The following is a 16,320-nucleotide window of genomic DNA, read 5'->3' as shown; positions in this document are numbered from 1 at the left end:
GAAATATGCGATTTTCCGTGTTTCGGCACTGATCTTTAAAACAACATTTCTCTTGAACGAAATGTCGCAGAGACATGAAATTTTAGGTGTTGAGCTACAAATTTTCTCTAATTTAATTAATAAGTGACAAATGTGGATTTTGAAAACTTTTAAATCCTTATAAGGGGCGTAACACTAAATCACTACGCATTTTATGTAAGAACGAAATTCGGCTAATATAGTCCATAGTGAGTATGAGATTGTAGCGACCATATCTACCGACATGTTCACTTTAAATCACTCAATATCAGCTCATATGAATTCGACAAGTGTCTTCAATGATAACATGCAGAAAAAACCGGACATTTTATCTCAAAAGCGATTCTCTGTGGCGGATGAAGACAACTTCCGATTTTGAAATGTGAGTGGTGAATTTAGTATATTTTTAGGCCATATTTTTTGCACCGAAAAAAAAAAAAAAAAAGTCAACGGTCATCGATATATGCCGACAAATGTTTTGGAATCTACAGAAACAGAGCTTTAATTTGATACCAAATTTATTTTTCCAAGTATTGCAGGGACGCCAGGAATGGCGCTCGAAGTAGGCCAAAATCACACGTTATCCTATGGGACGCTTATTTAGTGTTGCCCCCCTTAACGACCGTCGTTTATGAACGCGTTCTTTTTACATTCTTCAGCGTAAAATAAGAAATGCGCGTCATGAAATGTGTTCTATTTCAATCATGATGATAAACAAGGATTACGAAAAGTCACCCTGATGAATTATTATTGGGAAAAATACTTTATTGGCCGAGCAGGCGCCTGCAAAGTCTAGAAATTGTATCCAAAAATCTTCAAAAAGGCTCAAAAATGGGTTTTAAAGTTAATAGGCATTGTTAATCTGCATGAAGCCGTTTTGCTGCATATTCAGTAGGCCTATGCAAAAGACCATAATTGTTACTGCTGAAACAGGGGGGTGTTTATACTTCACACTCATTACCAAGTGCTTTCCAAAACAAAATGGCAAGACAGATAATCTATAAATGAAATTAAACTTGGTTCAAAAGCGTTGCTTAAATTGTTGTCTGTCACTAGTTTAGTGAGTTTTGTGCAAACTCTCGCATATTGGAGGAAAAGTCGAAATATGCGATTTTCCGTGTTTCGGCACTGATCTTTAAAACAACATTTCTCTTGAGCGAAATGTCGCAGAGACATGAAATTTTCGGTGTTGAGCTACAAATTTTCTCTAATTTAATTAATAAGTGACAAATGTGGATTTTGAAAACTTTTAAATCCTTATAAGGCGCAACACTAAATCACTCGCATTTTATGTAAGAACGAAATTGCTAATATAGTCCATAGTGAGTATGAGATTGTAGCGACCATATCTACCGACATGTTCACTTTAAATCACTCAATATCAGCTCATATGAATTCGACAAGTGTCTTCAATGATAACATGCAGAAAAAACCGGACATTTTATCTCAAAAGCGATTCTCTGTGGCGGATGAAGACAACTTCCGATTTTGAAATGTGAGTGGTGAATTTAGTATATTTTTAGGCCATATTTTTTGCACAGAGAAAAAAAGAAAAAAGTCAACGGTCATCGATATATGCCGACAAATGTTTTGGAATCTACAGAAACAGAGCTTTAATTTGATACCAAATTTATTTTTCCAAGTATTGCAGGGACGCCAGGAATGGCGCTAAAGTAGGCCAAAATCACACGTTATCCTATGGGACGCTTATTTAGTGTTGCGCCCCCTTAAGTTTGTTGTCACCAAGTTTGAGCCCCATACCACTTACAGATGTCCAGATAATGCAATTGTAAGATTTATTATGACTCAGAATTGATGTGAAGATCCACTCGCCAGTTATCTGATTACTAGAAATTAAACCAAATACATGGCCAATGGATCTTCCATCTGAGACGGGAAAGACTCAACAGAAACAAGCGGAGAGCAAAATATAACTTCACAAATAAACTTTAATTTCTCATCAACAAAGTGATCACAATAATATAATAGATGAGTGGAACATTCTTAGTTCATTCTCCGGCTATGGCTGGCTGACAACTGCCACGAATAATAGTCCGGGGTAATTGAGGAGAGGACGCCGCGGAGCTTTCTTAATTCATATTTGTCAAATAGATCCAAGGTTTATAATACTTTAAAGGTGGACTTTTTGCGAAACAGTCATTTTCGTGGGGTTCTTTTTTTTTTGGGGGGGAATTTTTACTCACTTCCCCCCAAAAAAAAAAAAAAAAATCACTTTTCTCCATTCAGAAAAAAAGTTCCTGGTGTGGGTACCAGGAATTTTGACAGCTTTTCTAAGATTTTACATTCATGCTTCTTATGTACCCATCTGTACATTTCTTAGAATGAAAAACAAACAAACAAAAAACAAACATTTGTGGCAAAAAAAAAAGAGAGACAAAAGAAGGAAATAATTATGTCAGAAACTAGAAGAAAAGATATATCTCTTTGTTGAGATTAATGAACTGCTGCTAAATAGAGCAAAGACTGAACCTATGAACCTGACACAGCCATACATCATGCTAAGCTTAGGATCACTAATATTCATACACCAATGGGTTCTGCTAGTAGTAGAGCAGATTCATGCAATAATCCCGCTGTCCTGTGCAGATTATGACACAAGCATGCTAGATGTTTGCTTGTTTGGTTAAATGAACAAAATTACAGCGTTTGTATTGGGTGTAGAGGATTCGTAATTTTAATTTCTTCTCTTTTAACCCAAGGTCCAAGTAAGTGAAAAAATAACACCTATTTGTAGCTATTTGTTGGGACTGGCCTCCTTTTCATCCCTTCATTTCTTGATATGCTCCTAAATAGTAATCCAGCATGGTTATTATAGGACTTTCTTAGCCTGGCTTATTCAATTTCCATGGGCCTGGTCTTTAGATTTTACTTGGACCCACACGTGTGTCCATATGGACCGACTGGATAAACAAACAAACAAGTAGGACCACCATGATCAATCTAAAATAAATTGCTTATGCTTGAAGCTTTAAAAAGCCAATAAACATGATTATCTTTATGAAAGTTAAAGAACAAGTTAATTCTAAGATAATGAATGTCCACATTGATTATTTTGCAGAAATCACAATGATGAAATTAAGATATTTTTTTCTCAGTTTTTATATATATTTTGTTAATTCCCAGGAAAAGTTCAAACAAATAGAAAATAACATGCTTAACAAGTTGAACAAGACACCTGACTTCACCGATAAAAACAATAAAACAAAAATTTCACATATTACATAACATTTTGACTAAAAACATCTGCTTAGCGCTTATAGGGTTGCATGCCATAATTGTTGTGACAAACTTTTTTGGCCTGATCTTTTTAAATCTTGTATTAATATTGGCCCTTGGTGGGCATGAAGGGTATTTGAATGCCCCATCACAGTATACACCTCTTTATGATGATAATAGTCATGCACAATCCTAAATTAACATTATACCACACCTATAACAAGATCTGCATACTTTGTGTAATTCCTTCAACAAGTCTGCCCTACTACATTATAACAAGACACTGATATGATTGGTGATGATTGATTGATGCTCATCCATCTGAATCCAGCCTTGTATCAATATCATGAATATTCATTAACTAGTACATCTGACTAAATGCTGAATGTCTTTTAGGATCAGACATTTGGCACCACAATTAAAGGAACTCTATAAACAATCAAACGCAAAACAAAACAAGCAAACAAATAAATAATATTTTAAAAGGGCATTTCGTGATCCACAGCATCATCCCCCCACTTTTCTCAAAAAAAGTTGAGATTTTATATCACTGAAAACTTCTGGCTACATAATGTTTATGCACAAAATATTTCTTGCAGATTAATTCGTTTAGCAAAGATATCATGAAATTATAATTTCGTTCTGGTATACCAGAACGAAATTACAACATATTGTCTATGGAGGAGTGTAATATACATAATCATGCATAACTCGCATAACGCAAAATCGGAATCAACTGAAATTTTGGGAATAAGCTTTTCATGGATATCTACTGAAAAATGTCATAAAAAGAGGATGCTAGGATCACGAAATACTCCTTTAAGTGACCATCAATGATTTGTTAAAATTGAAACAATTAATTCATCCAAATTCAAGCATAAATGAACTGTGCAAAATTGGATTGGATGTTTGGATTTAGGGACGACCATTAGATACTCAGGGGGGGTAGGAAGTTGGGGTCGGGGGAAGAAATTTTTTTTTCGCTGCCAAAGGCAGCAAGGTTTTTTTTTTTAATTTCATGCATTTATACACAGTTAGGTGGGGATAGAAGGTTTTGTTTTTTTTTAGTGTTGGTGGGGAAAGTTTTTTTTTGCTCATGTAGTGGGGGATGTTTTTTTTTTTGAAAAACTTCCTACTCCCCCCCCTGAGTATCAAATGGTGCGTCCCTTATAGGATCTATTTCTCAGACCATTTGTACCAATTTCCAATACTGTATAGCAGCGAATTTTCGCAGGGGTTTAATTCTTGCGCTTTTCGTGGCCAAACAGACAGCTGCAAACTTTTAACCTGCAAACAAATTTATTACATGTCACATAGGCCTAGTACTTATTAATGTGAATATAATTTGGAAACACAAATTACAGTGGATTTCATCCCTTAAAGGAGCATTTCATGATCCTAGCATCCTATTTTGATGACAGTGAAAAAAGCTTATTCCCAAAATTTCAGTTGATTCCAATTTTGAGTTTGCGAGTTATGCATGATTATGTGTATTCAATGCTCGACCTCCACAGGCCAGTGTTGTATTTTTGTTGTGGTGTACCAGAATGTAATTAAAATTTGACGATATTTTTGCTAAACAAATTAACCTGCAAGAATTTTTTTGTACATAAACATTATGTAGCTATAGGTTTCCAGTGGTATAAAAATCTCAACTTTTTTTTAGAAAAAGTGGGCAATGAGGCTGTGGATCACGAAATGCCCTTTTAAAAAGTGACTTTTGGGGCTATTTTGAACAGTGATCTGTTTGTTAATTTTTCCTTCTCATTTGAATCAAATTCAGAAACCATGGTTTGCATATGAATGTAAGCAGCCCTCTTCCATGAGTTTCCTGCAGAAAACATCTGTTTGTTCCGTTAAGCTAGTACTAGAAAAAATAAAAATAAAAACAAATTGAGTGAAATCAATTTATATGCATGAGCTACATGTATGATATAATAACCATTCCAAAATTGAAGATAAATAGACTCAAATTGTCAAAATGGAGCAACTAGGAATAAAGAATGCTGTCTCCATTATTGTGCACAGATCAACACAATCTCTGTTTGTGCTCCTGAATACTTAATAACCCAGCAAATACAAAATGTTTTACAAAAAAGTTTAAATATCGGGGTTATATAAAAACGTTTTGATAACATTCCACAAACATTTTTGAAAACTTGATACAAAACATTTTAAACAGAATGTTATTTTGGGGTTGAAAAAATATTTTGCGAAAACCATTTGCTCACAATATTGCAATAACGTTTTAAAAACGTTTTCATGACCTTTATATAACCCGACATTTAAATGTTATTAAAATGTTTTGAAAAAAAAAAACATTTTTAGAACATTACCCCAGAAAGTAGATAACTGTGTATTGTTTCTGTTACCCATACAAGAATTTGGGGAGCTAATCCTGGCTGCAATGGGTTATTGTGGTATAATGTATGGTAGGGTGTGCGCTTCTCAGTAAATCTAAATGGTTTATATAGTTTTTCTCTGGCCATAGTGGTCGGTGAATTTCTGCAAGGTGTGATGAGGCTTGTGGGTTTAAGTCTGAGAACAGTGCACTATAAATCGCCACCTGTTTATTTTATATTTATCGCTTCCTAATTATGTCACCAAAAGTGGACCTTTCTGACATTACTATTTCACATCCAAACTAAGCTTTGTACTGGGTGTTTGATGACACTTTGGTAAACTTTTGACTTTCAACTGCTTCAGAAATGCAGAAATACAGGAACCATGACTGTTTGAAGTAGGCCCGTACGTAGGATTTTTTGGGATGCGGATTTTGAAAAAGTCAACCTTTTTTCTAAGGGGGGGTAAAAAAAAAAAAAAAAAAGTTTTTGGTTTGTTACTCTTGCAAATTGGAATCTATTTCCGCTTTTATATACTTTTGTAAATTGTGGGGCCCCCTGCATATGTGCCTGATCTGAAATGATAGTACCCTAGAAAAAAAAAAGGTTTTTGTTTGGCTATTTCATTTTGAAGGATAGTCTACAGTGCCCAACTTATCAAATGGAACAAAATAAACGAGTGAAATTTAAGTAAATCAAACTCTTTTCAGAGTCACAAAGTGAATCCAATTTTTTATGAAATGTTCAGCATATTGTGTGGCCTGAAGAGACAAGAATATCATAATTATGAAAAAACTGAGCACCACTCCATGACAAATGACTTTATTTGGTCAGTTGTGTCATAAATGATGAAGTACTTATCTATATGAGTTAGGGTCATTCATCACGGGCAGTAAACAGTGCCAGAGTTGTCCACTCACCCCTGACCAATGAGAACTGGCCAAAATGATGAAGCGTTTATCTGTATGAGCTCTGGTCAACCATAACAGATAATTTTTAATGTTTTACATTAATTCTTCACTCAGCTCTGGCCTGATTGAGTTACTAAATAGTCAAAATGATGAAGCATTTATCTACAGAACACACCACCAGTCAGGGGCTATTTTAACGTGTCTCACTGTCACGTTCGTGCAATGAGATAAAAGTGTTGATGAAGTAGAGTGCATTTCAAAAATAAAAAAATTGACATTTTTACCTGAATGTGACCGTAAGAAAGGCTCTACCATTGTCTACTATTAAAGCATATCTACACGGATGGTTAATTGTCACTGTACGAATATTTTATCTCGTCACGTACGTGACAGTGAGGCACGTTAAAATAGCCCCTGCCACCAGTGTGCTTTAACCAAATACGTTTCCCAGAAATTTTGGTCCAAACATTAACTCTCTCCACATGGGTGTCGGCTGCAGAAGACAAGTTTTTATTTTGTTTTAAATTCAAAAAATTCAGAATTTCACACTTTTCGCTGTCAAACAGGCAGCCGCAAAACTGTCCAAAATTGAAAAAATCATGAAAAATTAACCCAATGAAAATATCACAGTATGTTACAATATTATGAACACAATTAAAGCCATATAACATTTTCATACAAAATAGATTAGCATTTCTTTGCCATAAAATGTTAGTTTTTAATGTCAGATATATCCCCTTTTATTTTTGAGCCGAACAACCACGGCAAAGAAAATTGGAATTTACTACCAGTGCATATGTCGCCAACACGTACCACTCCTTCGGTCATGCTATAGTACGACCCTTTGTTGTGTAGATCACCGTCCATACGCCGTGTCACGTAGTACTGTGTGTTACATCGTGTATGCGTTCGACTAATAATTCCATCGTAATAATAAGGCGCCGGTTCGGCGTTTTATTCAAAATCTCGGATTTTGACAAAACTACAGCACCTAGAGTCTAGATTTTTGCAGGGTATATTGGTTTAAGGGCTGGGGTATGAACGTTTGGACAGTATTTATTTTGGGACATTAGAGCACATCAGACATATTGAATTGCATTCTGAATACGAAGAATGTCATTCTGATATCAAATAACTTTGATTTTTTGAAATTCGCAATTTAATACTCATTTTATGGCAAATCATTAAAATTGATATTTTTGATATTTAACAGTACTTGAAGTAAACTTTATAAATCTGATGATTTATACTTAAAGTGTATTTAGGTGGGATGAAAAGCCGACGATCAATTGAAAATTTTGACCTTTGGTATTGAAGATATGGATTTTTTTTCCCAAAACACCAAAAAAAAAAATTAGGTCTTTTTGGGAAAAAATCCATATCTTCAATATGAAAGGTCAAAATTTTCAATTGACGTCGGCTTTTCCTCCCTGCTACATACACTTTAAGAATATATCATTAGATTTATATAATTTACCGAGGACTGTATTATATCAAAATTTGAAAAATATCAAATTTTTATAATTTGTCATAAAATTTGTATTATATTGTGATTTTCAAAAATGAAAATTATTTGATATCAGAAAGACATGCTTCATTATTCAGAATGCAATTCGATAGGTCTGAGGTGCTCTCAGGTCCCACAAAAAATACTGTCGAAACCCAATAAAGGCTCATTTTAGATCCCTTAATAAAGTACAATAAAATCGTGTAAAAAAGGAATTTTTAAAAAGTCAGTGAGGGCGTCCTCCTCAGCAAATGTTATAATATGGCTTTAATAGTTCTAAAACTGTAGGCAAATTTGTAACGGCTGTGTTACTTTTTGTGAAGTCTTTAGATGAAAACAATTAGACAGGTGCGGATCCAGAGGGGGGGCGGAGGGGGCGCACGCCCCCCGTAAAAATAGCAAAAGTAGGAAAGATGGGGCGTGCGCCCCCCGTAAAAAAAGGGAAAAGGGAAAGGAGAGAAAGAGAAAAGGAGAAAAAGGGAAGAGAAAAGCGAGAAAAAGAGAAAAGTTTTATTGCGCATAATTGAGTAGGCTCGTGCCTAAAAACTGCACAGTCGGGTCGATCGAAGGCCTAATAGGTGTAGGATATGTCTAGACCTGTGATTATTTGAGGCATTGCTTGAAGGCAAGTCCTCGGCCCAAAAGCATGTGAAAATCATAGTACTGCGAGCCCGCTGATATAAAGCTCTGATAGGCTTATGTATAGGGCCCGTCACATGTCATTAAAGTCAGTGCTGACATCAATCCATGGATGCTTTACAATGCTTTAGTAGGCCTAATTGTGTGTCTCAAGTCTTACAAAGTGTTAGCATGGTCAGTGAACCAGTGTAACATTTAAAATTTTGCAAATTGAGTTCGGGTCCTTTTTTGTTTTGAAGCAATATATATGGTGTAAAAATGATGCACCAAATGGCTTCAACTGGACCTTCATTTTGCAAAACTTCCCCTCAAACACCTCTATGTATGCGTAAACAACTGGCCGTTTTCGCTTTTGTTTCGGACACCCGTACACTTTAGGCCTATATTGTTTTAAGTAATAACTTAATGATTAGGCCTACAGTAGGCCTAATAGTGAATAATGGTCCACGAATGGGATGGCTTCGATTGGGCCTTCATTTTCACACATTTACGAACTTTATCTGACTAAAATTTTACACAATAATAGTGTCAAAATCGTCCACCATATGGCTTCAATTGGTCCTTCATTTTGCAAAATTTTCCAACTTTCAGACACCCCCTGCATATGTATAAAGAAGTTACCCTTTTCTTTTTGCTATGGATACCCGGAACTTTATGTTTAAAAGCACTGAAATTTATACAATAATATTGAAAACTTGTTCACGAATGGGAAATGAGCCGTCATCATGGTCATGGTCATTTCACAAATTTTCCGCTCTTTCAAACTCAAATTTTACACAATAATAGTACAAATGGACCACCAAATGGCTTCAATTAGGTCTTCATTTTGCAAAAGTTTCTCACTTCTGAGGGGCACCCCCTCAGACACCCCCTGCGTCGCGCAAGCAATTGAATTTATACAATAATATTGAACACTTGTCCACGAATGGGAAATGAGCCGTCATGGTCATTTCACAAATTTTCCACTCTTTCAAACTCAAATTTTACACAATAATAGTAGCTAGTGTCAAAATGGTCCACCAAATAGCTTCAATTAGGTCTTCATTTTGCAAAAGTTTCTCACTTTTGAGGGGCACATCCCGCTCAGACACCTTCTGCGTCGCAAAAAATTGAATTTATACAATGTTATTGAAAACTTGTCCATGAATGGGAAATGGGCCGTCATGGTCATTTCACAAATTTTCCACTCTTTCAAACTCAAATTTTACACAATAATAGTGTCAAAATGGTCCACCAAATGGCTTCAATTAGGTCTTCATTTTGCAAAAATTTCTCACTTCTCAGGGGGGCACATCCCCCCTCAGACACGCGATGACCCCTTCGCGGCCATATGGTTTGTCGTCCTCTATCTCATCCCTATTTTGCGGCTGTTAGATATGTTTCATGCTATGGAATAGAAACACAGATTGCATTGAAAATTAGAAAGTCACACAGGTGGTGTGTCTGCAGATGTCGGACTTTGGTCATCCATAGTGCATGTAGTGGACATTCACTGGTTTTTAATCATCCATGACAGTCACGGTTAATTTTATTTTACGACCCAAACCTCATCTGGAATTTTCATAAAATGATACCAATCTGTCTAGCAGGTTCTCATTTTTTTATTCATCATGATTTTTGTTATTAATAATATTAGTCACAAGTGGTGCATCTTCAAGGGATCAGGGATTGGTATTATATACCCAACAAACACAAAAATGTTTTTAAAACATTATAAACGTGTTAATATCATTTAAATGTCGGGTTATATAAAGGTCATAAAAATATTTTTTAACCATTTTATTACTTCAAGAAAAATATATAAGTTTGGCAAACATTTTGGCAAAATGTTTTGTCAAAATTTAAAAACATTATGGTAAAAAACCATTGAGTTAATTGATGAAAAGTTTGTTTCCAAAAGTTGTTAAATCTAATAGCAGCTTTATGCAAAATTTCACTTTGATACATTCAATAGTGTTTTCCATCTAGAAGAAACTAGTTGGCCACAATGCCTCCACCTTGATGTGCATCATTTAAACAGGGGTGATTTCACTTGGAGAGAAAAAAGAGAATAATTAAAAAAGAAATTTTAAAAACCTAACAAATGTGTGAAATTGTGCTTACAAGGTTTAATTTATGCAAGTAGATTATTTTGTGCCGAAAATATAATGGAATTTGAAGATCGCCAATTGCCACCCCTCCAACAATTCACATCACTATGTCTTACCAGTTCTGTAAAATCATGCTAACAACACATGCTCATTTATCAGGGCACATTTCTTTAACCCCAATACATTTGTACATTCATTGAATGACCTTTAAACATTTAGGTACAAAAACTCATACTTTGCAACTTGAGGTCAAATTTTGTACTATGATTGTTTAACTGAGGTTATTAAACTATGCCATTAGAATGAGGCCATTGTGGTCCACAGTGCAAGTTCTGTTCCAGGAACAAAGGCTATTTTATGTACTTCGCACCTGTACTTTTATGAGATACATCTTTGACATTTTCAGGATTTAAATTTCAGTTTTTTTGGTTCTATCTGGATACAGCACTGAAAAATATAAGGCTCTTCACATTCAGATATTCTAGACAGAAAATAATCAAGCAGTGACTTAACAAGATACTGTACCATGAAATTGAAATAATGCACACTGGTTCCAGGAACAGAGGCTATTTTAAGCTATACTTCACAACTGTACTTTCATGAGATAAAACATCTTTAACATTTTCAGGATTTCAATTTCAGTTTTAAAGTCTACAGGCTGTATGAAAATGATTGGTACCTATCAATTTTAATGTTTATTGAAAAGCCTGGTTTTTCCAAACGTAACATCAGATCCTCTTGAAATGGGCACAACAGTCTGGTTAATAAGCAACTGTTAATTTAGGGATTCAATCATGTTTCATCGTTGTTCATCACCGATTAACAACGATGCGTTTGCGTCGTCTGCGTGGTTTACTTCGCGAGGGCAGCTTTAGCTGCCCGATCGAAGTAACCCACGCAGACGCGCCGGACGCGAAGTTGTTAAACGGTGATGAACAACGGTGAAACATGATTGAATCCTTCAACAACGAAAAGAAGCTAAAGATCGTATAATTCACAGATTATTTCACGAGGAATGTCAATTAATCATTGCCACTCAGCCTTACAAAAACTTCGACGATTGCTCTGTTAAAATTAGCAACAAAACTGGGATAAAACTACAGAATAAAACTGCAATGTTTAGCCGCTACCTGACAAATACTGAATTCAACTTGTAAGCTTGCATACGCACAAAGGTTCCAGACATGACGAATTTTACGCGCTCTCGTAACGCGTATTCTCGCGCTTCAGCGTTCACGTATACGCTACAGTAAAGTGTGGGTTCATCACGGATTAACACGGTTGGCTCCTGTATAAGGTATAGGAAGAGTTGTTGAATTACCATTCAACAACTCTTCCTATACCTTTGTACAGGAGCCAACCGTTGTTAATCCATGATGAATCCACAGTCCAGTAGCGATACGCTGAACGCAAGGTTACGTCAGACGTTACGCATGAGCGCATAAAATTTGTCATGCCTGGAACGTATGCGTAAACATGAACTCTATTATGTTGGCGGTGGCAGCTAAATATTAGGCCCTACCGCTTTATTCTTTAGTTTTATTGCCGATTTCAACAGAGAAATACCGCGATCGTTTTGTAAGGTTGAGTGGCAATGACAAATGGACATTCTGAATGAAAGAATCATGTGAATTAGACATCTTTAGCTTGTTTCATTGTTGAAAGGATTCAATCATGTTTCACCGTTGTTCATCCTCGATTAACAACTCGGCGTCCAGCTGCGTCTGCATGAGTTTATTTCGCCGGGCAGTTAAAGCTGCCCTCGCAAAGTAAACCACTCAGACGACGCGGACGCATCGTTGTTAATCGGTGATGAACAACGGTGAAACATGATTGAATCCCTAAATCTTTCATACAGCCTGTTTGTAGAAGGGAATTAAAATTCAAACAAATATCATAGCATTGGGTTATTCCACTTTCAATCCATATGCCCCTGGAAGACATGACCTTAATCTTTCACACAGGGAGTGTGAATTTCAAATGGAGTTACCTGAATGGGTACCTTCATTTGAAATCTACACTTCCTGTGTGGAAGATTAAGGTCATGTCTTCCATATGTGATGTGTGGATTTTAACTGAGGCCCAGTGGTTCATTTATATTAAAAGGTTTTCAGGAATTTTAGAATGTATTAAAAAAAGTTTAACAAAAACAAACAGTCTGCACAAGGAACTAAAATAAGTTGAACATTTTTTATAGCAAATGCATTGATTCTTGTGGTGTTTATTTTTTGGAAAAAAAGGAAAGTTTTTGTATCTTCAGCTACAGCTTGCAAAAATATTACCAAAGTATCCTTCAGTCATCCACACTTGTCTCCATTCAACCGTCCATTTTTTGTACTTAACCCTTTTCACACAGTGTCGACTGCAGACGAAGTTTAATTTTTTAAAATTCAAAAATGTCAGAATTGTACATTTTTATGCCCATATTTGTAATCAGCATAAAAAATGTATTAAAATGAGTACAAACAAGTCTAGTATTGGTTCAGTGGTTCTTGAGAAAGTTCTTGATATTTTGAGAAAATATCTTAAAACTACTTGGACTTTTATGTTGAAGCCTATGGCTGGCACCAAGAGTTAATTAAAAAAGCAGTAGATATCAAATTCATGGCTGATATCAAATTCATCAGCAATAACGAATGCTTGGTTAAATTTCATTTTACTTTGCATGTCCCTTCACACCAGTCTCCCGCAAGGTTTTGAACAATTTGATAAATAAAAATCTGTCTTAATCTTTTATGTTAATCTGAATAACATGGTGTTTTGATTTAAACCTGAAAGTAAAAGTTTTACTTTCTTACTATAAGAAGAAACAACATTACATTCCCTGAGTACGCTAATACACTACGCAAAAAAAGTTTCTTTATGGTTAGGAAATTTACCCACTATCAAAATCTAGCGACTAAATTTGTACGTTTAATAAATAATCGCATGCGGGTGATGGTCTTGCGCATTTTGACACCTCAATCACTACTCTACGTCACTCCTGAGAAAAGATATGAATGTTTAAGTAACACAAGGTCGAAAAATGAAAATTGCAAAAAGGCCTATTCAAGTTTTCAGCATAAAAGAACACCAAAAACAACAAACATGCAGATAAAATTTTTTGTTTAATTGCTGAGCACATTTCAGGCATCATAGTCACACTGCCGCTCCAACTTCACTTGAGATTAATCTCTTTCTTTACCAGTCTTTCAATACTTTGTGTGTCCACCGTTAGCTTCCCTTCCAGCAGCCACGCGGTGTCTCATGCTCCTAATGAGGCGTCGAATGTTACCTTGCTTAACCCCGTTCCACTCGTTGATAACGATGCGACACAATCCCACCAGAGTTGTATCTGCCTTTATCTTCTTGTTGACTCGTCTCTTGTGCTGATCCCAAAGGTTCACCAAGGGGTTAAGATCAGGGCTTCTGGAGGGCCACTCAAGTGTCTCAATTCCTTCTGCTTCCAGGAATGCAGCTGTAATCATGACCTGTTTTGAATCCCTTTTCCAAATCCATCTCTCAAAACGTAAATGTCTTCGTACCCACTCACCTTTGTCTTTGATCATTCATCTGCACAATAAGCAAAGGATTATCCAACATGCATCAATCAAAATGCTTTAAATTAAAATTGAAAAGGCGTGAATAATGAAACGGTCTTGGATCAGTGAATCAGCTCTAAAACCATTGAATAGACTTCTTTGCAATTTTCATTTTCGACCTCGTGTTACTTAAACATTCATATCTTTTCTCAGGAGTGTCGTAGGGTAGTGATTGAGGTGTCAAAATGCGAGGACAATCTCCCCGCATGCGATTATTTAGCAAACGTACAAAATTGGTCGCTAGATTTTAAAAGTGGGTAAATTTCCTAACCATAAAGAAACTTTTTTTGCGTAGTTTATGATATTTAGTCTGCATCAAATAGTTGCGCTATAGCCTCTTTTCATACTCATTCACCAAAGAGGTAAAGGTTTTAGCATAACAATCAAAGAGCAAGCCCCGAAATCTGTGTAAAAGCTATGGAGATTAAACTGAAACTGTCTCATTTGCATAACAAAGAACAACTTTAATAAGAGCCAACGCCCTTTATATTAATTTAGATGATAACTGGTTTCTCATGAGGAACAAAATGTAACAAATGTAACAATTTTAGTCGACTATATTGCCTTTAACACTCTCCATACGACTATAGACAACAAGCTAGACATTTTCTTTACAAATTAAAACATTTTGCAATTGTACATTTCTTGAACGTATTTGAAATCAAAAATATATTAAAACTAGAGTCAATAGAATCTGGGTACACAGCGAATAGCTATCTGGCAACCATATTTTGACCTTTTGACCCCTAAAGTAAACATTGACCTTTGGGGTCATAAATATTTGTAACATGTTAAGAATGTCGTAAGAATCGTTCCTGTTGAATTTGAGCTCGATTGGGCCAATTTTAAACATTTTTTTTTTATTTTTGACGTTTTGACCTCCTTAATGACATTTGACCCCAATATAAAAAAACCTCATATACACCGAGAAAATGCATTGTTACAGTTTAAATTTAAAAATCTACTATGCTTAGTTATGGAGATAAAAATTCTTGAATTTATTTAGCTTAAACCGGAAATCACGTCTAAATGACCTTTGACCAAAAGAATTAAAATACTGTGCATACATCGGGTAACACTAATGCATATATGAAGTTTATGTCACTCTGGTCTGGTTACGTTTTCAGATAAAAAAAATGAACATATTTGATGATTTTTGTTTTTTGACCGGAAGCGACCCCTTAATGACCTTTGACCCCGAAACTGTACACACCCCAAAGACCCTGGTTAGTAGCAATGCAGCTGTGCTAATGACAACACTCTGCTATGTAATTTGTAAAAACAGTGATTTTTTTAATATTCTTAGCTTTCAGACCGGAAATGACCCCTTAATGACCTTTGACCCCTTATCTGTGAACACCCTATAGACACTGGATATAGCCAATGTATATGTGCAAGTGACGTCATCGTGCTATGTAATTTGCGGCAGAAGAGGCATTTTGAAGGTTTTTGGTTATGCACCGGAAATGACCCCTTAATGACCTTTGACCCCGAATCTGTGAACACCCTATAGACATATGATATAGGCAATGCATATGTGCAAGTGGCGCCATTGTAGCATGTAACATGTAAGAGAAGAGGCTTGTTGCCAGAAAGAAAGAAGAAAGAAAGAAAGAAAGAATTGGCAAAAGACAGAACACAGCGAATTTGCAAATTCGCTGTGTAATGAGTACAAACAAGCCCAAAGATATTTTAAGAAAACATCTCAAAACTTGACATTTTTGTTGTTGAAGCGTATAGGCAGTATGCAAAGCAATAAAGTGGTGTTGACTAGTAGTAAACTAGTAATATACAGTAAATTGTGCATGATTGCCAATTACGAGCCAAACACAGATGGTGACAGTCACAGGGTTTACCAGTATAATTGTGTGACTTATAGAATGGATGGATATAGAATGTACACAATCAGACATGTGCTATTTTCAGAAGAGCTATAATGACTTGCCTTCAGTATTTGCATGATATACTATGAGCTATCTTCAATAGATAGCAGCA

Source organism: Amphiura filiformis, chromosome 13, assembly GCF_039555335.1.
Source record: "Amphiura filiformis chromosome 13, Afil_fr2py, whole genome shotgun sequence".
Lineage (NCBI taxonomy): Eukaryota > Metazoa > Echinodermata > Ophiuroidea > Amphilepidida > Amphiuridae > Amphiura > Amphiura filiformis.
Note: the sequence above shows the minus strand (reverse complement) of the source record.